This window comes from Syngnathoides biaculeatus, chromosome 13 (genome assembly GCF_019802595.1).
Source record: "Syngnathoides biaculeatus isolate LvHL_M chromosome 13, ASM1980259v1, whole genome shotgun sequence".
NCBI classification, from domain to species: Eukaryota; Metazoa; Chordata; class Actinopteri; order Syngnathiformes; family Syngnathidae; genus Syngnathoides; species Syngnathoides biaculeatus.
In genome coordinates, this window is record NC_084652.1 from 23,105,778 (window position 1) to 23,133,479 (window position 27,702).

Consider the following 27,702-nt stretch of genomic DNA (forward strand, 5'->3'; position numbering starts at 1 on the left):
CAGTTGGGGTTCGAGAGGAAGATGCAGGAGATAGGCTAAGATGGCAAAAGATGACACGCTGTGGCGACCCCTAACGGGACAAGCCGAAAGGAAAAGAAGAAGAAGAAGTCAAAGGTCTCATCTGATTAAGCCCAAAAAGGTGTGCTCTATTTTGGACAAGACTTGGATTAAACAACTATCAAAATATGCCAAACGTTTAAGTGCACTGGCTGTGCAACTAAAATAATCTTTTTAGGTGAAAACACAGAGCTGTCTGACCTATTAAGATACAGTAGAAAATGCAGGTGATGGCCTTCTCCGTCTCTTTAATGTGTGATATTCCTTTATATTACTGGGTAAGAATAAAAAATTGACAAGTGAAATATACATATTCTCAGAGAAATCTCATTTTAGATGCTCATAGAAACGTAACTTTTCTAGATTTGTATGTATTTACAGTCACTTACTGGTAACACAGGACCAGGAAGTTACCGTAATTCAGTTCTACAGTACCATAACTGAATATCATTTTCGGAGTAACTGGGTGTTATTGTATTTATACATTATGCTAATTAAATCTTACTGCGTAAATGGTACCGTACACAAAAATGACCAAAGTGGGAAAAGAGGGTTGAATTGGGTTCCGGAGTCATACTCTGCTTCATACTTTGTAAATATCAACCAGCAACAACTCATTACAAAATGAGATTAAGGGATGTAAATCTTAGTCAATTGTGGGCCAATAGAAAATTGCCCACCACATCCACTTGGGATGGTGGCAAAAGCACCTTCGAGTTTCTTCTGCTACAACCACACAGCGATGATTATTTCCACTGTCCGCTGACTCACTCGAATCAGGTGACACCCTGAGACGGTGCCTATTAGCTCGTTTTATGCTTTCCCTGAGGTGTTTGGTGGAGTGAGGAGCACTCTCCGCTTGACTTTAACAATGAACCTCCCCCCACGGAATTATACCATAAACACAATATGCACAGTGAAGACAATAAGTATTTGAACACCTTACTATATTGCAAGTTCTCCCACTTAGAAATCACGGAGGGGTCTGAATTTTTTGTCGTAGGTGCATGTCCACTGTGAGAGAGATAACCTAAAAAGAAAAATCCAGAAATATCAATGTATGAATTTTTAACGATTTATTTGTGTGATAAAGCTGCAAGTAAGTATTTGAACACTTGTCTATCAGCTAGAAAGACCTGTTAGTCTGCCATTAAAAGTCTACCTCCACTCCATGTATTATCTTGAATCGGACCCACCTGTGTGAAGTAGTTAGCTGCATAAACCCCCATAAAATCAGTAAGACTCAAGCTTGTAAAATGGCCAAGACCAAAGAGACGGTCAATCTCAATCGGAGTGGAGCTCCATGCAAGATATCACCTCATGGGGTTTCAATGATCCTTAGAAAGGTAAGGAATCAGCCCGGGACTACACGACAGGACGTGGTCAATGACCTGAAAAGAGCTGGGACCACCGTTTCCAATGTTGGTAATACACTAGTCATGGGAGAAAGTTTTGTGGTCAGTAGGACCAAAACGGAACTTTTTGGTCACAATTCCATTAACCATGCTTGGAGGAAGATGAATGATGAGTTCCATCCCAGGAACATCATCCCTACTGTGAAGCATCGGGGTGGTAGCATCATGCTTTGGGTGTGTTTTTCTGCACATGGGACAGGATGACTGCACTGTATTAAGGAGAGGATGACTGTGGCCATGTATTGTGAGATTTCAGGGAACAACCTCTTTCCCTCAGTCAGAGCATTTAAGATGGGTCGTGGCTAGGTCTTTCAACATGACAATGACCCGATGCACATAGCCAGGAAAACCAAGGAGTGGCTCCATAAGAAGCATATCAAGGTTCTGGCATGGCCTTGCCAGTTTCCAGACATAAACCCAATAGAAAATATTTGGAGGGAGCTGAAACTCCCTGTTTTTTAGCGAGAGCCCCGAAACCTGTCTAATCTAGAGAAGATCTGTGTGGAGGAGTGGACCAAAATCCCTCCTGCAGTGTGTTCAAACCTGGTGAACAACTACAGGAAACGTTTGACCTCTGTAATTGCAAATAAAGGCTACTGTACCAAATATTAACATTGGTTTTCTCAAATGTTCAAATACTTATTTGCAGCTGTATCACACAAATAAATTGTTGAAAAAAATCATGCATTGTGATTTATGGATTTTTCTTTTCAGATTCTCTGTCTCACAGTGGACATGCACCTACAATGAAAATTTTAGACCCCTCCATGATTTCTAAGTGGGAGAACAGACAATATTGCAGGGTGTTCAAAAACTTATTTTCTTCACTGTAAAGTTTACATTACATAGACTGCAATATATATTGAGATGTGAAAAGATACAGGATAACAATCGTGCCATGTGAAGGCCTGCTTTTTCTTTTTTCCCAGTAATGTACAGTATTTTATTGTATTTTCAACACCACCCTACTCTGTATTTTTTTATTAGATGGGTTTGAATAAATATCAACCTTGCTGGGTTGCTAAGAAGTAAAGTACAGGAGGGGCAGAGAAGAAAAATGAAAGAAGACATTTTAGAGTGCTCTGATTTCAATCTTTTTCAGTCATTTCAACAATCTTCAGGGGTCTATTTTGTGCAACCTTGTTTAACATTCACTCATCTCTCACTTGACTTTTTTTTCCCAGTCTCCTTTTGTCACCACATTTCTCCGTGAATGCCTTTTTCAGTTTTACTACTTTTGGATTAAAATTTTGCAGTCCTAAATTGAACCTGTTTTGCTAATTGTCCCTGCTGTCTTTTGTCCTTTCACGATGACTTGAACATGCTGAGCACCTCGGATCTACAGTGACAATTCACATTCTACTGTACATATTGGCAAGGTTTGTCCTTCAAATCATGTTTATTTAATGGTTGTAGAAACAAGTTGAAACAGATAACCGCCAGGCCTCATTCTACTTTCCTCCTCTCCTGAAACTCTACCACTAATTATTAAAGTACATAAAATATGCAGTGAATGGCAGCAAGAAAATAGGAGGAATTTTTAGCTCTGACATTTAGTGTTCACTCTTGCATTATTCACACACCCTTCACGTATTTACCCTCTCCTTCTAAGCTGTAAAAGCCATGAGTAAATTCACATTGGTGAGAGCTTTCGGTGGAACAGAACGGCAAATTTACCCACCACCATCTCATTTATGACAGCTGAGCCAAGAGGGACACAGTGCTCATATTTATTGGAGATTTTTATTCCCCTCTCCATTTTGCTTCAATGCAATTCAACAAGGATTGAAACTGTGCTTGTACAGTAAGAGGAATAAAATATAACAAAATGCTGTGCTCCAACATCATTTTCTGCAATATTCCCACTGAGTTACATATGCAAAAAGCTGATGTGAATGGAGTTTAACCTTCTGATTGATTTGAGAAATTCCTTCAACTGTTTCGGCAACTGTACATTAAGTCTGATCCAAGACACAACCTTTATTTTACTGTGCAATTGAAAACCCGGACTGCCTGACTTTAACCACTGTGCACTGAAATTTACTGAGGATCAGAACTTACTATTGGATTTCATATAACTGGGTTCCCTCTATTGGACCATACACACACATTGGATGCACATTGTGCATGTGTGCAACACAACACCTGGCTGGGCCCTTGCTGAACACCAGAACAATGATTGGTCTTTCTGCAGCAAAAGCCAGCTCTCTTCCGCCTACCCAGCAGCTCGCCACTCACATCTTTGTATGAAAATGAGTCAGCAACATGGAGCAGGGCTAGGGCAACCAGCTGATCATCTACTGTAATGCAATTCAAGCCCACTGCAAAGTGAGGTTTCAAGAATTAAGGAAAATACTGCAGGAAGGGGGAATTGGAAAGCAAAGGATAAAATGTAGAGCACTGATGGCAGAGGAACATATTCATGACAGCTCAAGGTAAGGAAAAGACAATGCGTTGATAAACCTGTAAATTGGGTTTGAACAGGTAAAGTGGATGGTAAGATTTTTAAGAAATGCATAAACAGCAAAAATGTATATTAGTAGACAGTTACAAACAGCATAATATACATATGTTTGTATGAGAATAAATTAGAGGCCAACATCAAGTTTTGACCAAATTCAAAGACTTAGTCTGCTTTTAAATAAGGATGTGGTAGGAACCCTGACAGGAAAAAAAAAAATGCATAACTGGCCGTTATGAATCAGCAAACCATTTATTACAACCTGAAGTAAAATACAGACAAAGTTGGGGAATGCAGACTACACAGATGGGTTGTGCTGGAAACTGTTTGCTCTGTGTGCGTGAGTACATATTGAACGTATGTGCATTGCAGCCTTATTGGTGTGGTTTTTGGCCGCTTTCCAGTTGGACAAACAGCCACATGGTCAATTAAGGCTCATCAATACAGTACCTCCGTAAACATCTTTACTGCTGATAATAAATAACAACCTGCCAGCAGCATGCTCAACTGGGAGGCAGAGTTATCTAACATACTCCACTCACATCCGCTACTACCCTGCTACCTGCAGATAACCTGTAAGAGACCGATCTGTTTTGTTAATTAAGATGTGAATTTGATTAAACATATGGAGTGATTCAAGACTTCTGTTTATTTTAATTTTCTATCTCGAGCATTCACTACCTTGAGTCATTTGATCATTAGGCCTGTCATGATAATTACTATATTGACGAAATCAATACTAGCCTTTTCTGGACTTGATAAATTGTCATTGTTGTGATGCACCGACAGAGTTGGCTAGATGTGTCAATATGGGCTCATGGAATGCCTGCAGAATGGTAAACTCTTTTGGTGTTGGCTCCGCCCAATACTCCACAGCCTCGTTCCATGTGCAGTGCGATGATTAACAACAGACACCTGGGTAAAGGTTAACCCTTTATTTGGGAGCTAATGAGCTCCCTTATGAGCTAATGAGCAACCAAGTTAAGGAGCTAAACTGCTGGCTCTACTGCTACAATGTCATTTAAAATAGCAGCACTCAGCTCCAAGTTGTTCTGTGTTAGTCGCTGATAAACACAAACACGGAAAACGCGAACTATTTATGAAGCAAAACCTCAGTGGCACAATTTATTTATCCAGCAGTTGACTACAGCGAATATCATAAATTTGAATTATTTGTGGTCATTTTTAGTGGACCAACTGTGCAGTTAGCTGTGTTTTTTGTCATTTCAATTCAAATTAATTCAATTAAATTAAAAATATGTTGTCAATTGTTTGCAAGTGAGGTGATCTATTCCAATCTGGTGAATACATGTGCACTACATTTACACAGAATGGCCATATGGTATGCACAATGTCATTTATCAGGATGAAAGTCCCTCGTCTTTACAGGATATTAGCTAGGATTGATTTTGTGTTTATTAAAAAAAAAAAAAAAAAACGTTTTAAAAACAATTATTAAGTAGTTGAAAAAACAATTTCCTTGAGATACAAGCTCCGCCTGGAGTCACCACATTATGGCCGTGTAAAAACCGATGACATCACAACGAGACAAACGCATGTACAGACAGACCTTTTCCAGGCTCAATTCTGAATAATGGTTCACATGGCTAAAGATTATTTATCATCGGGTTTGGCAAAAAAAAAATAAAGCCAAATTCTGAAATTCTATTCAGATTTGGCTTGTTTATTCCAATTGAGACATTTACATGGAGGTTTTTCATTTGAGGCCCCATTGCGCAGTGGTTAGAGCATTAGTTTGGTTAACCAGGGGTTGTGAGTTCGTATCTCACTGGGGCCTCTCCTCCCCAAGAGGGGTTGCGACAGGAAGGGCATCCGGCGTAAAAACATCTGAGATGTCATGCTGTGGCCACCCCTAACCGGATAGGCTGAAAGAAACTTACTAACATGGAGGATTTTCATTTGGTTTGGGCGACATATAAACAAGGCTAGTCTTGCAGCTCCTCAGTCTTTATTTCAAACTCAGACACATAGCACAGAGTAAATATGTCTTCCATGATTTCAGAGTCATTAGAAAAGAGTTTTGGAGTAAATACATCATTAAAAAATTATTGTGCCAGGCCTACTTATCTTCTTAGCTTCTTCCTTCCTTCGCTAAACTCTTTTTCACCTACTATACCTTTGACATCCATTGGTCAGACAACTCAAAAAGTAATCTGCTTCTTTACGCAGTCAAAAGATCTTGAGCCTCTGCAACACCATCTTTATGACTTGCTTGCTACAAGTACTTGTACAATTAGGTCCAGCCTTAATCACGAGGGAATATGTTGATATTTCGCCAGAAAGCAAATTCTGGTAATTGAAAATGCCAAGGGGGGATACGAAGCTCAAATTACAAGCACAGCACTGCTCGATTAGCTCACCCAGGGCATTGTTGAGCTACTGCAAGGGATGTACACTATTAAAGATGCTTATACCAATATGCTATCGTGTGATGAATCAGCAACAGACCATCTAGGATGATGACATTGGCTGGTACTGATGAAGAAATTGCACATGCCTGAAGAAAACAATATAATGTAGTTAAGATCAGACAGTTAATATATAGCATACATTGGAATATAGCCCCAAACCATGTTTGTGTGTACAGTGAAGAAAATAAGTACTTGAACACCCTGCTGTATTGCAAATTCTCCCATTTAGAAAGGGGGTCTGAAATTTTCATCGTAGATGCATGTCCACTGTGAGAGAGATAATCTAAAAAGAAAAATCCAGAAATCACAATGTATGATTTTTTTAATTTATTTTTTGTGATACAACTGCAAATAAGTATTTGAACACCTGTCTATCAGCTAGAATTCTGACCCTCAAAGACCTATTACTCCGCTTTTAAAAGTCCCCCTCCACTCCATGTAGTATGCTGAATCAGACGCACCTGTGTGAGCACGTTAGCTGCATAAAGACACCTGGCCACCCCATGCAATCTATAAGACTTAAACTTGTAACATGGCCAAGACCAAAGAGCTGTCCAAAGATACCAGAGACAAAATTGTACAACTCCACACGGCTGGAAAAGGCTACGGAGAAATTGTCAAGCAGCTTGGTGAAAAAAGGTCCACTGTTGGAGCAATCATTAGAAAATGGAAGAAGCTTAACGTGACGGTCAATCTGTGCGGAGCCCCATGCAAGATATCACCTCGTGGGGTTTCAATGATCTTTAGATAGGTGAGGAATCAGACCAGGACTACACGACAGGACTTGGTCACTGACCTGAAAAGAGCTGGGACCACCGTTCCTAAGGTGACTGTTGGTAATACACTAAGACGTCATGGTTTGAAATCATGCATGGCACGGAAGGTTCCCCCGCTTAAACCAGCACGTGTCAAGGCCCAATTTAAGTTTGCCAATGACCATCTGGATGATACAGAGGAGTCATGGGAGAAAGTTTTGTGGTCAGATGAGACCAAAATGGAACTTTTGGATCATAACTTGAATAACCGCGTTTAGAGGAAGACGAATGATGAGTTCCATCCCAAGAACACGATCCCTACTAGGAAGCATGGGGGTGGTAGCATCATGCTTTGGGGGTGTTTTTGTGCACATGGGACAGGACGACTGCACTGTATTAAGGAGACAATGACCACGGCCATTTATTGTGAGATTTTGGGGAACAACCGCTTTCCCTCAGTCAGAGCACTGACCATGGGTTGTGGCTGGGTGTTTCAACGGGACAATGACCCGAAGCACACAGCCAGGAAAACCAAGGAGTGGATCCGTAAGAAGCATATTAAGGAACATACAGGAAACATTTGACCTCTGTAATTGCAAACAAAGGCGACTATCACAGATGTTAAGATTGGTTTTCTCAGGTGTTCAAATACTTATTTGAAGCTTATCACACAAATAAATCGTTAAAAAAATCTTACATTGTGATTTCTGGATTTTTCTTTTTAGAGTATTTCTCTCACAGTGGACATGCACCTACAATGAAAATTTCAGACCCCTCCATGATTTCTAAATGGGAGAATTTCCAATATAGCAGGGTGTTCAAATACTTGTTTTATTCATTCTTGCTTGATGTACAGCTCCAGGTGTTCAACAGTACGAGGTCTCCATTATCATATTTTACGGTACATAATGAATCACACATTTTCAGTGGGAGAAAAGTCTGGACTGCAGGCAGGCCAGTCTAGTACTTGCACTCTTTTACGATGAAGCCACGCTCTTGTAACATAAAGAATGTGGATTGGCATTGCTTTTCTGAAATAACCAGGGGCATCCATGAAAAAGACGTTGCGTCGATGGGAGCATATGCTCCTCCATAACCTGTATGTACCTCACAGCAGAAACATTGTCTTCCCAGATGTGTAAGTTACCCATGCCATTGGCAGTAACACAGCCCGATACCATCACCGATGCTGACGATGAATATTGCCATCCAGATGGTTCTTTTCCTCTTTAGCCCCAAGCTGGCAATATTTCTGGGTATTGTTGACTGTTGGCTTCGCTTTACATATTAAGAGTTTTAAGTTATACTTACGGAAGTAGTGCCAAACTGGATTTACTGACAATGGTTTTCTAAAGGGTTTCAGAGCCCATGTTTTTGATATCCTTTATACATTAGTGTCAGTTTTTTGATAGAGTGGCATGTGAGCTATCAAAGGTCACAGGCATTCAGTGTTGGTTTTCAGCCTTGCAGCTTAAATGCATTGATTGATTGAACCACGAACAGGTAAAGGCACTCTCTGTACAAGCTTAACACAATGTGGGATGTTGACACACTCTTACCTCTTACCTGTTCTAAATGAAGACATTACATCGTGCACATCTATGACTCTTATAAGGAATAGTTCCTATTAACAGAAATGTCTCTTGTTCTTTGTACTTGTTACTTTATTCTTCTTTGTTCTGAATGTGTGTTTTTACACACTTGGCCAATTAAGCTGATTCTGATTCCTGTTAGGGGCGTTATCATGGCAGTGCCTGCCATGCATCTGCTTCTGGCAGCAAGGTCCTCACATGTGCCTTCTTTAGGTTAATTGTGAAATGCTTATAAGCATCCTGTGTCAAGTTGTTCATCGCTAATTTGCTGTACATGGTTCTCATGTTCCCACATTCCTCATTCCATGTCTTGTCTCGTGGTAATTAGACCCTTGCTTTGTTTTTTGGATGTTGCCTTTAGCCTCATGTTTTGTACTGTCGTTTTTTTGACTGCCTATCTGTGTACCGATCTCTACCTGGATTAAACTTCCTTCTAAACCACGTCTGGTCTTGGAGTTTTGCATTTGGGTCCTACTCCTCTTCCCTTGTTTGTGACAATGCCTCCAAATTCTCTGAAACTTTTGGTGATGATATCGACGATAGATGAAGAAATCCCTGAAATTCCTTCCACTTGTATGTTGAGGAACATTGTCATTAAACTGCTCAGCCATTTTCTCATGCACTTGTTCACAAAGAGGTGAAACCTGCACGTTTGCTTGTGAATGACCAAGAAATGCATTTTTATATCCAATTATGGCATCCACTTGTTGCCAATTAGCTTGTTCACCTCTGCAATGTTCCAAACAGGTGTTTGATAAGCATTCTGCAGCTTTCTTTTTTGCCACCTGTTCCAGTTTTCTGAACATGTTGCAGTACAGGTGGCAAGGTGACACACCTGTAGAGTGTTGGCCTCAGTTCTGAGGAGCAGGGTTCAAATCCCGGCCCACCTGTGTGGGGTTTGCATGTTCTCCTCGTGCCTGCGTGTGTTTTCTCCGGGCACTCTTGTTCCCTCCCACATCCCAAAAATATGCATCAATTGGAAACTTTAAATTGCCCCTGGGTGTGATTGTGAATGTGATGGTTGTCTGTCTCCATGTGCCCTGTGATTGGCTGGTAACCAGTTCAAGGTGTGCCCCGCCTCCTCCCCGATGATAGCTGGGATATGCTACTGCACTCCCCTGACCCTCGTCAGGAAAAGCGGCTGAGAAAATGGATGGATTAATGGATATGGTAGGCCTAAAATTCCAAGTTAGTGATTATTTGCTAAAAACGAAAGTTTTACTTTGAAAATGAAATAGCTTGTCTTTGTAATTTATTAAATTAAATATAGGTTGATCATGAGTGGCAAATCACTATTTTTTTTTTTTGTTTAGCACATCTCAACTTGATTGGGTTTACATGAATTTTTTTGTGAAAATTGTTAAAAACTTTGCTGAATATTAGGTTTTACTCAAAAATAAAACTTTTTTATTCAGAAAATCAAATACTGTTCAAATCAAAGTTTTGCTGAACACAGCATGTCATGATCTGTACCCTGCTCTTTTTGGAGCTTGGGTGTGCATTGGCGCTGCTGTTGCCCTTGCTCCCTTCCTTTCTTCATCACCACCACCTAAGCTGCATGCCTGTTGTCAATCAGCTTTCATCATTGCCTGCATTTGAGTCGCCCATATCCAGGATTCCGCCATCACAGCATTAATGTTTATCTGTGGTACACGGGCTCTCTCCTGGAAGCTAGGCAACTTGCCATAATTGTACTTATCTATGTGGTCCTCTTCAACCTTAGTCCTCGATCCGTGCTCCTAGTCTTGGTGTTCACTCCAGCCACAATGCCAAGCACTTACACTTGCTCACACAACCACTTCCTGCACATTCCTTGTCTGGAAAGTCCAACACCATGCCTTGGAGACACACCTCTGGACTTTATTTAATTCAGGGATGCTCAATGCTTGGTCAATGGTCACCGTCAGCCTTTCTTCAGGCCATTACCCAGATACCAATGGCATAAATCAGGACCTGGAGATGAAGCTCCGTGTCTTGCTTCACGTGATCTGCGCTCTTGGAGCCAACAACTAATTTGGGTAGTGTTCTCTTACAATTCTCTTCTCTCAGCATCCACTGGGTTTTCGCCTTTTTTATTATGCACGGTTATCAACAGTCTCATTTTCCATCTGTAGAGTCCGAGTCATCGGTGGTGTCCACATTGGCCATTGTGAGGGGCTGCAAGAGAACCTGGGAGCCAGCCTGACGGATTGATTCTCATCTGCCTTAAAACACCAACCCTCATCCTAAACTTAATCATACTAAATTTATTATGATGATACGTTTGTCCATTTTCTGACCCGCCTATCCACACAAGGGTCACAGGAGTGCTGGAGCTTGTCCTAGTTGTGAGGAGCCGGGGTACATCTTGAACTGTTTGCCAGCCAATCGCAAGTCACACAGAGACAGAAAACAATCACACTCACAATTACACCGAAGGGCATTTTAGAGTCCCCAATGAATGTATGATTTTGGGATGCGGGAGGAAACCGGAGTGCCCGGAGAAAACCCACGCAGGCACGGGAAGAAGATGCACACTCCACAAAAGCAGGGCCGGAATTGAGTCCCAGTCCTCAGAACTTTGAGGCTAATGTTCTGCAGCTACGCCACTGTGCTGCCTATTCTTATAATTATTAATATTATTAATTAATTGTATTTTTTAATTATGTTTGGGATGGACATTTCATGACTTCTGCATAGCCTACCCTTCCTGCATTACAAGAACCAATCATCTTGAAGTGGGGTGGTTCTTACTGAGAAAGGGTGTGGGACTTCAATGTAAAAGTGTCAATGCTTTTGTAGATTTGTTTTCTAAAATTTTAAAGTGTTTCAAAATGTGTTAAATCGTTTTGCAATTTCAGCCATCCATACATTTTGGAAAAAAGCTGTCCCATAACAAAATGTGGAAAAATGTATTACGTGATAGGTCTTCTTCTTTTTCTTTCGGCTTGTCCCGTGAGGGGTCGCCACTGCGTGTCATCTTTTTCCATCTAAGCCTATCTCTTGCATCCTCCTCTCTAACACCCACTGTCCTCATGTCCTCCCCCACAACATCCACAACCTTTTCTTAGGTCCTCCTCCCGCTCTTTTGCCAGGCAGCTCCATCCTCAGCACCCTTCTGCCAATATACTCCCTCTCTTGCCTCTGAACATGTCCAAGCCATCGAAGTCTGCTCTCTCTCACATTGTCTCCAAAACATCCAACTTTGGCTGTCCCTCTAATGAGGTCATTTCAAATCCTATCCAACCTGTTCACACCAAGTGAGAACCTCAATATTTTCATTTATGCCACCTCAAGTTCTGTTTCCTGTTGTTTCTTCAGGGCCACTGTCTCTAATTCGTACATCACTGTTTTATAAATTTTGCCCTTCATCCTGGCGGATACTCTTCTGTCACAAAGAACACCAGACACCTTCCGCCAACTGTTCCACCCTACTTGTACCAGTTTCTTCATTTCCTTACCACACTCTACATTGCTCTGTATTGTTGACCCCAAGTATTTGAGGTTTTCCACCTTCGCTATCTATTCTCTCTGGAGCTTCACTCTTCCTCCTTCGCCCCTCTCATTCACACACATATAGTCTTACTACAGCTAATCTTCATTACTCTCCTTTCCAGGGCGTACCTCCATCTTTCTAACTGTTCCTTCGCCTGTTCCCTGCTTTCATTGGAGATCACAATATCACCTGGGAACATCATGGTCCAAGGGGAATCCAGTCTAACCTCATCTGTCAGCCTATCCTTTACTACTGCAAACAGGAAGGGCTCAGCGCTGATCCTGGATGTAGTCCCACCTCCACCTTAAATTCTTCTGACACACCTACAGCTCATCTCGCCGCTGTTCTGCTGCCCTCATACATGTCCTGTACTATTCTAACATATTTCTCCGCCACACCAGACTTGTGCATGCAGTACCACAGTTCCTCTCTTGGTACTCTGTCATAAGCTTTCTCCAGGTCTACAAAGATACAATGTAGCTCTTTCTGATCTTCTCTGTACTTTTCCATGAGCATCCTCAAGGCAAACAGTGCATATGTGGTCCTCTTTCTAAGGATGAAACCGTACTGTTGCTCGCAGATACTTACTTCTGTCCTGAGTGTAGCATCCACTACTCTTTCCCATAACTTCATTGTGTTGTTCATCATCTTTATTCCTCTGTAGTTTCCACACTTCTGAACATCGCCTTTGTTCTTAAAAATGGGGACAAGCACATCTTCTTTCCTGCTAGTATTGTATTGAATAAGTTGGTCAATAACTCTACAGCCACCTCACCAAATTGCTTCCATATCTTCACTGGTATGTCATTAGGACCAACTGTCGTTCCATTTTTCATTCTGTTCAGTGCATTTCTAACTTCTCCCTTACTAATCAAAGCCACTTCCTGGTCATTCACGCTTGCCCCTTCTACTCTACCTTCTCTCCCATTTTCTCCATTCATTAACTTCTAAAAGTTCATTTTTTCACACTACTGACACCAGTAAATATATTTCCATCACTCTCCTTAGTCACCTTTACTTGCTTCACATCCTTCCCATCTGTATCCCTCTGTCTTGCCAACCTTTTCTCCTTCTTTCATATCCAACCTGGAGTACATGTTGTCATATGCCTCTTGTTTATATTACATGATAGGTAATAAGGCTTTTTTTTCCCATTCGTATGAGAAAGTTTCTTGTTGGAAGCACAAACTTTCTCATTTGAATGAAAAAGTTTCTTGTGAGAATGAGAAGTTTTTGTCTGTTTTTTTTCCTCCATGTCCACACAGATGTCAAACACATTTTTGCTGCACACCATAGTGATATAGTTATGGTTTCACTTTATGGGTCATCATGACTGTGAACACATAATGCAGCCCTATGGGAGCACAAACCAGTGCAATCTGTAGGCCGGTCCCAAGCCCAGATAAATGCAGAGGGTTGCGTCAGGAAAGGCATCCGGTGTAAAAATTGTGCCTAACAAATATGAGCGTTCATCTAAAGAATTATATATCGGATCGGTCGTGGCCCGGGTTAACAATGCCCGCCCCCGGCACTGCTAACCTGCAGGGCGTCGGTGGAAATTCAGCTACTGTGGGTCGAAGACAAAGAAGACGTGAAAACCGGATCCGTCGTCAGAAGAAAAATAGGAATGCACAGATCGTACAACTGAGTGCAGGGACTTTGAATGTTGGGACTATGACAGGAAAAGCCCAGGATTTGGTTGACATGATGATTAGGAGAAAGGTTGATACCTTGTACTGTGCATCCAAGAGAGCAGGTGGAAAGGTAGTAAGGCTAGAAGTTTAGAAGCAGTGTTTAAATTATTCTACCACGAAGTAGATGGGAAGAGAAATGGAGTAGGGGTTATTTTAAAGGAAGAGTTGGCTAAGAATGTCTTGGAGGTGAAAAGAGTATCAGATCGAGTGATGAGACTCAAATTTGAAATTGAGGGTGTTATGTGTAATGTGGTTAGCGGCTATGCACCACAGGTAGGATGTGATCTAGAGTTGAAAGAGAAATTCTGGAAGGAACTAGATGAAGTAGTTCTGAGCATCCCAGACAGCGAGAGAGTTGTGATTTATGCAGATTGTAATGGACATATTGGTAAAGGAAACAGGGGCGGTGAAGAAGTGATGGGTAAGTACGGCATCCAGGATAGGAACTTTGAGGGACAGATGGTGGTGGACTTTGCAAAAAGGATAGAGATGGCTCTAGTGAACACTTATTTCCAGAAGAGGGAGGAACATATAGTGACCTACAAGAGCAGAGGTAGAAGCACGCAGGTGGATTATATTTTGTGCAGACGATGTAACCTAAAGGAGATTACTGACTGTAAAGTAGTGGTAGGGGAGAGTGTAACTCGACAGCATAGGATAGTGGTGTGTAGGATGACCCTGGTGGTGAGTAGGAAGATAAAGAAGACAAAGGTAGAGCAGAGAACCATGTGGTGGAAGTTGAGAAAGGAAGAATGTTGTGCGGCCTTTCGGAAAGAGGTGAGACAGGCTCTCGATGGACAGCAGAAGCTCCGGAAGACTGGACTACGACAGCTAAGTTAATCAGAGAGACAGGCAGGAGAGTACTTGGTGTGTCTTCTGGTAGGAAAGGGGAGAAGGAGACTTGTTGGTGGAACCTCAAAATACAGGGAGTCATACAAGGAAAGAGATTAGCGAAGAAGAAGTGGGACACTGAGAGGAGTGAGGAGAGGCGAAAGGAGTACATCGAGATGCAACGTCGGACAAAGGTAGAGGTGACAATGGCTAAACAAGAGGCATATGAAGACATATACACCAGGTTGGACACGAAAGAAGGAGAAAAGGATCTCTACAGGTTGGCCAGACAGAGGGATAGAGATGGGAAGGATGTGCAGCAGGTAAGGGTGATTAAGGACAGAGATGGAAATGTGTTGACTGGTGCCAGTAGTCGTCAAAATAGATGGAAAGAATACTTTGAGAAGTTGATGAATGAAGAAAATGAGAGATAAGGAAGAGTTGAAGAGGCAAGTGTGAAGGACCAGGAAGTGGCAATGATTAGGAAAGGGGAAGTCAGAAAGGCACTTCAAAGGATGAGAGATGGGAAAGAGTAGTGGAGGCTAGACTCAGGACAGAAGTATCTGCAAGCAACAGTATGGTGTAATGCCTAGAAAGAGTACCACAGATGCATTATTTGTCTTGAGGATGCTAGTGGAAAAGTACAGAGAAGGTCAGAAGGAGCAACATTGTGTCTTTGTGGATCTAGAGAAAGCCTATGACAGAGTACCAAGAGAGGAACTGTGGTACTGCATGCGTAAGTCTGGTGTGGCAGAGAAGTATGTTAAAATAGTACAGGACATGTATGATGGCAGCAGAACAATGGTGAGGTGTGGCTTATGTGTGACAGAATAATTTAAGGTGGAGGTGGGACTGCATCAGGGATCAGCTCTGAGCCCCTTCCTGTTTGCAGTGGTAATGGATAGGCTGACAGATGAGGTTAGACTGGAATCCTTTTGGACCATGATGTTCGCAGATGATATTGTGATATGCAGTGAAAGCAGGGAGCATGCAGAGGAACAATTAGAAAGATGGAGACATGCACTGGAAAGAAGAGGAATAAAGATTAGCCAAAGTAAAACAGAATATATGTGCGTGAATGACAGAGGTGGAGGGGGAAGAGTGAGGCAACAGGGAGAAGAGATAGTGAGGGTGGATGACTTCAAATATTTAGGGTCAACAATCCAGAGCAATGGTGAGTGTGTTAAGGAAGTGAAGAAACGGGTCCAAGCAGGTTGGAACAGCTGGCGGAAGGTGTCTGGTGTGTTATGTGACAGAAGAGTGTCTGCTAGGATGAAGGGCAAAGTTTACAAAACAGTGGTGAGGCCAGCCATGATGTACGGATTAGAGACGGTGGCACTGAAGAAACAACAGGAAGCAGAACTGGAGGTAGCAGAAATGAAGATGTTGAGGTTCTCGCTCGGAGTGAGCAGGTTGGATAGGATTAGAAATGAGCTCATTAGAGGGACAGCAAAAGTTGGATGTTTTGGAGATAAGATTCGAGAGAGCAGACTTCAGTGGTTTGGACATATTCAGAGGCGAGAGAGTGAGGATATTGGTGGAACGGTGCTGAGGATGGAGCTGCCAGGCAAAAGAGCGAGAGGAAGACCAAAGAGACTGTTTATGGATGTGGTGAGGGAAGACATGAGGGCAGTTGGGGTTAGAGAGGAAGATGCAGAAGATAGGCTAAGATGGAAAAAGATGACACGCTGTGGCGACCCCTAACGGAACAAGCTGAAAGGAAAAGAAGAAGATGACTGTGAACACATACAGTCGATATTCAATAAATACATATTCAGGAAGTTCTCGGTTTAAGACGGACTCGACCTAAGTCGTTTCGACTTTACGACACCCGAGTTGTGCACCATTACGGCCCCAGCACCATAGTGTTTCTGCTTAGCTCATATATATGGCTTATCTGTGTTTGTGTGCTGGGACTTTATTTGCCCTTGTCGCCCACCTTTTTACACATTTTTTGACTGTGGAACCGAAGCTTAAAATCATTAAAAAAAAAAAAAAAAAAAAAACGAAGGAAGGATTAACACCAATCGATATAAAGACTTGGGCTTCAGTCGGATGACCATGGCGATTATTAAGGACAAACCCCATATTTTAGTGCACGTGAAGGGTTTTGTCCCTATGTGGGATACAGGGATAACAAAGCAACTTTTTTTTTTTAGAAGAAAAAAAAAACGAAGCAACGTTCTTTAGTCGTTCCCGAGACGGAAAGATTACTTACGCTATAGATCGAGGATCCGAATCAACGTAGGCTTAATAATAGCCTCATGTTCATTGAGGGAAAAGGCAGAGCGCATTTTCATAACTTTGAAAGAGCAGAAAGGAGAGGACGCCGAGGAGGAATTTACTGCCAGGAACAGTTAACTGCACTTGCGTAATTAGCAACAGCTGAGTGCAGCCTAATGTCATTCTTCACCATCCCAGCCTCCCTTCCCTAATAGTAAGTGAAGCATCTTGTATTTTTTATTATTTATTATTGTATTTTAGTTTTTTTATATGAAGTACCCACACCCATCCATTTCTGAGCCACTTATCCTCACAAGGGTCACGGGAATGCTGAAGTCAGTCCCAGTGGTCATCATAAATTTTTACTTTGATGGTGAAAACTGACGTAAGTCGAAATTCGAGTTAAAGGACTACCTGTACTAAAAGGGCAGCACGGTGGCTCAGCTGGAAAGTTCTGAGGACCCGGGTTCAATCCCGGACCAGTCTGTGTGGAGTTTGCATGTTCTCCTTGTTCCTGTGTGGATTTTCTATGGGCACTCCGGTTTCCTCCCACATTCCAAAAACATCCGACATTAATTGGACACTCTAAATTGCCCCTCGGTGTGAGTGTGAGTGCGACTGTTTGTCTCTATGTGCCCTACGATTGATGGCAGCCATTTCAGGGTGTACCCCACCCTCTGCTCGTTGACAACTGGGATAGGCTCAAGCACTACCCGTGACCCTTGTGAGGATAAGTGGCTAAGAAATGAATGGATGGACATATACTAAAATAAAAAAATGCAGAAGCCAGTAAAAAGTTGTTTATTCCATTTATTATTAAATGGGGATTGGGAACATAAATTTTAAATCAATGTTTTTAAAAGTGAAGATCATTTGCAATGTGGTTATTGAAACAAGATACATGAAGTTGACGCAGTTCATTTACTTTTGCGGGTCATGCACATTGATGTGGCGGACCAGATATGGCCCCTGGGGCTTGAGTTAGACACCTGTGCTTTAGGAGCTCCCAAGCAACCTATGCCATACATCAATGGTGTAAGAAAAAAATGACTACATTATTGCACTCCAATGACTATTCTATTAAAAGCACGTAACGTTAACTGCATTTATTTTCAGTTGCAGCCTAATAAAAGGCAAATGAATTTCATCCATCTGTAAAGAAGTCACCAAGAACAACAGGATGGTGATGAGTTTGCTCTAAAACTGTCAGGCTCATCCTCACCCAGCCCTCGCCCACACAGCTGCTCAGGTCCAGTTATTTACAGTGTTGTGTAGAGTACGGTACTTTGAAAATGTATTTTGTTCTAAGCACAAGTTATATTGCTAAAAATGTAATAGTGACGTACCTATATCAATTATTTTCACATAGTACGAGGTGATATGCTGTAATTAAATACATTTGATACTTTCTTTATATTTTTCTTAATTTTCAACAAATGATCTCATCCAAACAGTCAACCATTTTCATATTTTCCGACCTGTTACCGTTAAAATCTTTCAGCAGTGTTTTAGACTACACAAAGACAGGAAAAAAGATTCCACATGATTGCACTAAGTAACTTTTTTACTGTTATAACAGGTGGGTAGTACATGTACTGGAACATTTTTCAAAGATTTATTTGAATGAACAATATCTAACATTATATATATATATATATAAAACGTTCACCCAACTTTTTACAGTCAATGCCAATTAAATTAAGGGATTTTTTTCTGTAACTGAAAAATACAAAGCAAACACATTTCCAAATGATATACATCAGTCATGTGGCTATTCTCATACACAAGGTGTTCCATAAGTCTCCATATACAGGAGACATAATGTAGGGTCAGGCAAAATGATCTGAAAGATTTGTAGGTTAAATAAAAGGCAAATAAAGTAAAGAAATTGGAAAAACAATTTTGCAATAACGTCTCCAAATCAGTCTATCAGTCTGGTATGGATTACAATCTCTCACTAAATACAAGTGAAGATCATCCCCCACCCCCACCCCCAGTCGACAACAATACTGGGCTAGCCGTTGACCGGAACAGCTTTAACTGCTTATTTGAAAATTACGCTTTCACTCCACACACCCACCAAGTCCCACCACCATCCACTTCAACATCTCTGACTCCACCATTTCACATCCATGAATGGGACGTGAGGTAGATCTTCAAAAAAAAAAAAAAGAAAAATCAACAAAGTGCCGGGCCCAAACCTTGTGTCCCCATCCTGCCTCAAGGTCTGCACGGACCAACTTGTTCCTGTCTTCACAAAGATCTTCAACAGATCTATAGAACTGTGTGAAGTACCAACCTGCTTCAAAAGCTCCACCGTCATCCCAGTCCCAAAATAAGCAGCAGTGTCAGGTCTTAATGACTACAGGCCTGTTTCTTTGACATCTGTGGTTATGAAGTTCTTTGCACGCTTCATGCTGGACAACCTCAAGAGTGTCACATGTCCCCGGCTGGACCCACTCCAGTCTGCCGATCGAGCTAACAGGTCTAAGGATGATGCCATCAACATGGGTTTGCACTTCATCCTTGAACATCTCAACAGCTAGGGAACCTATGCGAGGATCCTGTTTGTTGACTTCAGCTCTATGTTTAACTCCATCACCCTGAACTCCTCTCCTCCAAGCTTCTCAAGTTCAGCATCTAACCTACCATCTTCCAGTGGATTTACAACAAAGCCTATCCTCACGAAGGTCACGGGAATGCTGAAGCCAATCCCAGTGGTCATCGTAAATTTTGACTTTGACGGTGAAATCTGACTTAAGTCAAAATTCGACTTAAATCGCTACTGTGGGAACGGATCTGAGTCGAACACAAAGGACTACCTGTACTAAAAGGGTAGCAAGGTGGCTCAGCTGGAAAGCATTGGCCTCACAGTTCTGAGGACCCAGGTTCAATCATAGCCCTCCCGGTGTGGAGTTTGTATGTTTTCCCTGTACCTTCGTAGGTATTCTCCGGGCACTACGGTTTCCTCCCACATCCCGAAAACATGCAGCAATAATTGGACACTCTATTTTGCCCCTTGGTGGGATTGTGAGTGCGGGTGTTTGTCTCTATGTGCCATGCAGGGTGTACCCCGCCACCTGCCCGTTGAGAGCTGGGATAGGCTCCAGCACTCCCCGCAACCCTTGTGAGGATAAGCGGGTAAGAAAATTGATGGATTCATTTCTTTTTAACGATTTTATCATCGCACCACAGGTCTGAGAGGAATGCCATTTCAGGTATGTTTTTTGACATGTATGTCAAACACATCTGACAATAAAGTTACTTTAATTTAAACTTGAATTGATCACTGTAAATTGCCCGTAGATGTGAATGAGAGCGTGAAAGGTTGTTTGTTTATATGTGCCCTGCCATTAGCTGCAAACCAGTTTAGGGTGTCCCCTGCCTCTCCCCCGAAGATAGCTGGGCTAGGCTCCAGCACTCCTACAACCCATGTGAGGATAAGCGATACAGAAAATTAATGAATGGATATTTTTTCCAATACTTATCCATCTTCAGCCTGGTAACAAGAAGGGCATGATGTCTGGCTGTGACTGTATTTAAAGAAATTAAATATTTCTCACTCATTTTGTGAATACAGTGAAATCACTGCAAACATTTTCATTGTTTTCCCACAGCCATACTGCATTTCTTTCTTGCATCACCTCGGGACCTACTATGCATTTTACTGTTTTATTAAACTGTAATATTTACCACATAATACAGAGTGTGACTAAAACCCAGTTTTAAAGCTTTTTTTTTCGGCTCTGAGCTGAAATGAAAAATGTAATGCTATCCCTTCGGTCTCATCCGTGCTCAGTTTTTATTGCCTCTGATAACGTGTACATACACCAGAAGAGGTAAGGCTGAGAAATATTGCTGGTCCTGATATACAATCCAATAAAAAACACATCATAACAGAGAATTTATGGGTGAGATGTCCCATTTGTTTTAATTCTGCGGGAGGTTGAGCCAGTTGCTCACCAGGGGCAAGAGTCATTCTATTTCAGTATTTCAAAGGCAAATGAGTATTGCACTCAGGGAGGCCATGACCCTGTCAGTACAGAAACATGTTCCTTATTGTAACGGTGTTGCCTGCGGTAGTGTGGCTTAATCAAGGCCAATTGCAAGGCCATCATCTCAGCTCTACAGCAGGGAACACATGTTGACACGTATCAGTCTCATGTCTTTGCAAGCATCACAATGGTATTACAAACCAGACAGTGTTTCCATCACGACGAGAGATGAGGAGAAAGAGAAAGATGTGAATTGTGTTCAAAGAAAATCTTTATAAACTACACACAGGATCACGGATCATCTCTTCAAAATTATCTATTTATCCTTTTTAGAGTAATGGGATGCTGGAGCCGAACACAGCTCACTTTGGCTGAAAGGGGACAACATCCTGAACTGGTCACCAGTCACTTACAGGGCACATCAAGACACGGACAACTATTCGCACTCCACAAAGAAGTTTGACTCAAGTCCAGCAGATAAAGGACTCAAAGCAGTTGCATGAGAGCCAATTGACAAAATCAACATAACTCATTTTGGGGGGGAAACCATGTGAGTATTTACAGATAGGCAGTGGATAAGGCAACATTAGCACTATCACACACAATCAACATATCTGTTCACCAAACAGCTTCTTAGTGTAGTCATTTATGCGAATAAACCAAATAATCTTTCTGTAGGGCCCAATGCATCTGTTGTTTGTTTTTGGGTGATAAAAAATTCAAACGGTGACAGGTGTGTGTCAACTTCCTTATATTATTATTGTTTATTTAAATTGATGTTTATGCTCTGATTAAGAAAAGTACAAAGCACAAAGTAAGACATTGAGTACTGTAATTTGTTTGTCAAATAAATACCGGTACAAAAAATTGAATGACTACTTTTTACCTTTACTTCAGTAAACTTAAAGTAACAATACTCTTGAGTAGAACATTTGGCTACTCTACCCACCTCTGACATTAATACATTAATAATAAATTAACACAGGCGGCATGGGGACGCAGCTGTAAAGTGTTGGGCTCACAGTTATGAGAACCCAGGTTCTTTCCCCGCCTTTGTTGTGTGAAGTTTGCATGTTCTCCCTGTGCCTGCATGGGTTTTCTCTGGGCACTCTGTTTTCCTCCCACATACCCAAACATGCATTAATTGGACACTAAATTGTGTCTAGGTGTGATTGTGAATGCGACTGTTGTCTGTCTCGATGTGCCCTGTGATTGGCTGGCAACCAGTTCAGGGTGTACCCTATCTCCTGCCCGTTGACAGCTGAGACAGAATCCAGCAGTCCCACGACCCTTGTGAGGATAAGCGGCTAAGAAAATGGATGGATGGATAATTAACTCAAGAGTGTAGAACTTCTGGAATAAGGATTTAGTTAAGTAAACACAATAATTTAGTTGAATCTTTAAACAAGTTTGGTTCATTTGATTCATATTCCTGAAACTTGCCCCTTGGGATAAAGTAATCCCCACTCATGTTTCTTTTAAAGAGACATTCCAAAATCTTAATTAGCAACCTGACTGTACGAGTAGTATAGTACTTTCACGAAAACAAAACACAGCAAAAACGTTGCATAAAAAAAAGACAAAACTTGGCGAAAAACAACACGCAAAAAACATCTGGTAAGAATAAATTTGATAGCAATATGCTAAAACGGAACACTCAACACATATGGTTGGGTCGATAATAGTAACACTACCATTTTTAAAACATGTAGTTTGAAAGACATTTTTAAATGCTCCAAACACACAGACTTGGAATTCTTCCACTAAAAAACCTGAATCGGTCTTAAAATTATTTTAATGGGCCACAGCATGAACATTTTATTGAATTGAGACGTTTTAGCAGAAGGTTCCTATAAAGTACCTATGACACACTTGCTGAGTATTTAACTCGAACCAGAACTCAAGCACCTCGTATTTGCTGTTTGATGAACTGGTATCACAGGAGGGATTTCGGCTAAATAAAACAATTGTCATTAAGGGTGTTGTCCCGTTCTTCATTAACAATGGAAAATTAAAAACAAGTAGACAAACAAGAGAGACATGGAGAGGACTGAGGAGAGGCAGAACTTGAGATGCAACTAAGAGCAAAGGTAGAGGTGACAAAGGCTAAACAAGAGGCATATGTCAACATGTACACCAGCTTGGATAAGAAAGAGGGAGAAAATGATCTCTTCAGGTTGGTCAGACAGAGGGATAGGGTGGATGTGCAGCAAGTAAATATAATTAAGGTTCGCAATGGAAATATGTTTTTACTGGTTCCAGTAGTTTGCTGAGAAGATGGAAAGAGTACTTTGAGAAGTTGATGAATGAAGAGAATGGGAGAGAAGGTAGAGTTGAAGAGGCTAGCGTGAATGACCAGGAAGTGGCAATGATTAGTAAGGGGGAAGTTAGAAAGGCACTGAACAGAATGAAAAATGGAAAAACAGTTGGTTCTGATGACTTACCAGTGGAGATATGGAATCAATTTGGAGAGGTGGCCGTAGAGTTTTTGACCAACTTATTCAATAGAATACTAGCAGAAGAAAAGATGCCAGAAGAATGGCGCAAATGTGTGCTAAACCCCATTTTGAAGGAAAAAGGCAATGTCCAGAGCTGTGGAAGCTATATAGAGGAATAAAGATGATGGGCCACACTATGAAGTTATGGGAAAAAGTAGTTACCCAGGAAAGAAGTGAGTATCTGCGAGCAACAGTATGGTTTCATGCCTAGAAAGAGGACCACCATTATTTGTCTTGAGGATGCTCGTAGAAAAGTACAGAAAAGGTCAGAAGGAGCTACATTGTGTCGTTGTCGACCGAGAAGGTCTATGACAGAGTACCAACAGAGGAACTGTGGTACTGCATGCACAAGTCTGGTGTGTGTCATGATCCCGCCACTCCAGCCCGAGTTGTGCGGGTGCCCTTGTGGCCGCGCCTTTGGGAAGCACACACCTGCGCCTCACGCGGGCTGATTATCCCCTGTGTGTATATAGGACCCCGATGACGACTGGTTCTCCGCCAGATCATTGAGTTTCATGTCCAGTTCCAGCACTCTAGTATCCCTGATCGTCAACCCGTGTGTACCGACCTTCGCCTGTTCTCCGACCGACCCCGTAAGCCTGACTCCTTTGATACTCCTGCCTGCTTTGCTCGTTCTCCCGTGTATCGACTCCTGCCTGCCCGCTGACCTGCTCTCTACGCCAGACGTTCCAACTACCGCTGGTGCACCTGACTGCCTGCCCGATCCCCAACCTTCTAATAATAAAAGTTTTTCCCCGAACTACCTTGCATCTTACGAGTCCTGCATTTGGGTCCTACCTCCGTTCCGATGGGTCTTGACAGTGTGGTGGAGAAATATGTTAGAATAGTACAGGACATGTATGAGGACAGCAGAACAGTGGCGAGATGAACCGTAGGTGTGTCAGAAAAATTTTAGGTGGAGGTGGGACTGCATCCGGGATCAGCGCTGAGCCCTTCCTGTTTGTGGTAGTAATGGATAGGCTGATAAATAAGGCTAGAATGGAATCCCCTTGGACTATGATGTTCGCAGATGATATTGTGATTTGGAGTGAAAGCAGGGTGCAGGCGGAGGAACAGAAAGATGGAGGACTGCACTGGAAAGGAGAGGAATTAAGATTAGCTGAAGTAAAATGGAATATATGTGCTTGAATGTGAGGGGTGTAGGAGGAGGAGTGAAGATCCAGGGAGAAGAGATAGTGAGGGTGGTAGACTTCAAATATGTGGGGACAACAATACAGAGCAAATGAGAGTGTGGTAAGGAAGTGAAGAAACTGGTCCAAGCGGGGTGGAACAGTTGGCGGAAGGTGTCTGGTGTTCTCAGCAACAGAAGAATCTCCGCGAGAATGAAGGGCAAAGTTTTACAAAACATTGGTGTATGGATTAGAGATGGTGGCACTGAAGAAACAATAGGAAGCAGAACTGGAGATGTCAGAAAGGAAGATGTTGAAGTTTTCTCGAGGTGTGGGCGGGTTGGATAGGATTAGAAATGAGCTCATTAGAGGGACAGGCAAAGTTGGATGTTTTGGAGACAAGGTTAGAGAGAACAGGATTAGATGGTTTGGACATGCTCAGAGGCGGGAGAGTGGGTATATTGGTGGAAGGGTGCTGAGCATGGAGCTGCAAGGCAAAAAAGCAAGAGGAAGACCAAAGAAAAGTTTGATGGATGTAGTGAGGGAGGACATGAGGACAGTGGGTGTTAGAGAAGAAGATGCAAGAGATGGGCTGAGATGGAAAAAGATGACACGCTGTGGCAACCCTTAGTACAAGCAGAAAGGAGAATAAGAAGACAAACAAGAGAGAGAGAGAGAGAGAGAGAGAGAGAGAGAGAGAGAGAGAGAGAGAGTGAGAGAGAGAGAGAGAGAGAGAGAGAGAGAGAGAGAGACTTGAACACTATTGATCAAGTGCAGACTTCCACATTTGCCTTCATCACAGTTCATTATCATATCTTGTAGATAATGATTTGGCTCAGTATTAATGAATGCCTGTGTGCAGTCTTTCAGCGATCGTCATGTGAACGAGAACAGTAAACCTTTTAGTTCCGTTTTGTTCATGAGGCATGGTTAAATAAACATTTGCATCTAATTGGTGTCCTTGTAGCATAATGAGGTGGCAATACAGTGCCAAGGGGACCCTGATTTTTAGGGTAAATGTAAAAAATTTATGTATGTTCCAAATTTCCTCAAATTGAGCAGGGCAGTGTGCTGGATGACAAAGTTTGACGTCTACCTTGCGAAGGCCTTGTTCTCTGCTTATAGTTGTCTGTTAAAGCAAGATGTTTGATGATGAGCCACTACCTCTTAAAGCTGGCAAAGAGGCCATGGAAATACTATGACTAAACCTTTCATTTACAGTACACAAATTCCTCATTCAAGTCTTGAATAAGTCACAGTTGCGTAGCATGTGTTTCTGTGTCTTGTCATTAAAATGATTACCATTAGTCTTAAATTTGTATGCCTCTTAATATTAGGGACATATGGAAAGCCGAAGTCATTTAAATGCATTTCCATGTGCCATTCTTATCTGTCTGTAATTTGTAATGTGACCACTAATACACTGGATTAGTGTTGTTTATATTATTCTCACATAATTTGTCTCCAAAAAACACACTATGAGGTTCCTTTATCTCAAGTACAGGGCACAAGGCTATCATTCTTCTACCACCAATGTTAATCAAGTCTTGTTCATGTTCCATGTCTTTTTGCCTTCTAATTATCTCACCTGCATTTCATGTTTTTTTGCCACCCCTTTTATGTGCTGTCACCTTTTTGGACTGCTTACCTGTGTATGACATCTCTCTGGAATGAAACCTACCTCAGAAACCATGTCACTGCCTCAAAGTCCTGCAATTGGGTCATACCCCATGTCCGTACTCTTGACAAATAAATGAGCGGCAGGGTGCATGAAGACTGATGAGTGAAATGTCAGCTACTGCAGGCTGCATGATTAATAAAAAGTATGCATTGCACTGTAGCACCCATCTTTAGTAAATAACGCAGTTCCTATCATCACATCAGACATTGTTCTGAAACTGCATAACTACATACCCACATATTCATGGATGAAATGATTATATACCAACAATTACATTATTTGTTTCATTAGTTTGGTTTGAAAGTCCACATGGAGGCTTATACAGCCTGCAAAATCAAAGAATGGCATCAAATTACATATGTTCGGTATATAATTCGCTAAAAAAATCTTGTGACAGTATTTCAGTTATAATAAGATGGTGTACTTTATGTATAATATATGGTGCAAGTTTATACAAGTTTCTAAAAACACTAAAATCTAAAACCTGTTCACTTTGTGACATTTTATTTCATCTTTTGGTGTAAAACTAAGATAATGATCATATTGGTAATGTGTATTTGAAGGTTAAAGAGCCCATTCTTTACCACTGGCTGGTTAACTAAATGGCCTATTTTCAAACAACCTTGCCTCTCAATGTGATGCCTCCCCCATATAGTCCAGATTCTTGTGCATCAGACTGCCATTTCCTGGTACTCAGAACCTTTGATGTAATGGCACCAAAAAGAAATGATGATACCGGAGGTGTTCGGACTACTGTTACTGATTCTGACATTGCCTGGGTTAGATGGAGGAAAACTGCATAGAATGATGCCATTGAACAATCAAAGAACACACGCTTTTTAAGAATACAAAATAGAGTAACGATGGCATCTGCCAAGTGTATTGAAAACCTCACGCAACTGATCACAAACTTGTGGTGCTGCTTTTTATGACTCTCCTTTAAAAAGCAAGATGATGGATGACGAGTAATAAAGTGTAAACAAATGGATCAATCGAAATACTGTACAACAGATATTACACACCAGCAACTCCAGACACTTTTAAAATATACTGAAATGCCATCACTTATTGATGTTTTACTTGAAAATAGTCTGTGTAGTTTTGATTGGTGCAGCCTGATCTTTCAGTGCTTCCTAACACATCAAAGAATTAGTTTAATGGAGCATTACTTCAGAATCCAGGTTAGCAAAATCAATACTTTGATTCCCTCACAGCCTTTTTTTAGCCTTTTCATGTGTCATGAAAATACAGTAACTTGTAGTTGAAATAACAGTCAGTCCACCCTCTCTCTGCAAAATATGTCACTTGTCACCTGGTTCAAGTTTTACTTATTGGAACAATTCCTAAGCATTTCTGAAACAGATATAGCTGATTTTCCGATAAATTGAAGCACTTTTTTTAGGTCATCTACAGGGAGATTTTTATTACTGTACAGTATAAAATTTGTTTTGTAAGTATTTTTT

The 27,702-nt window shown here is 41.5% G+C and overlaps 1 protein-coding gene across 1 annotated transcript in view; it reads right to left on the minus strand.

Moving 5' to 3' along the window:
* Nucleotides 1-27,702, minus strand: part of brinp2 (bone morphogenetic protein/retinoic acid inducible neural-specific 2) — a 254,817-nt gene that overhangs the window by 138,165 nt on the left and 88,950 nt on the right. The gene's annotated exons all lie outside the window — the stretch shown is intronic.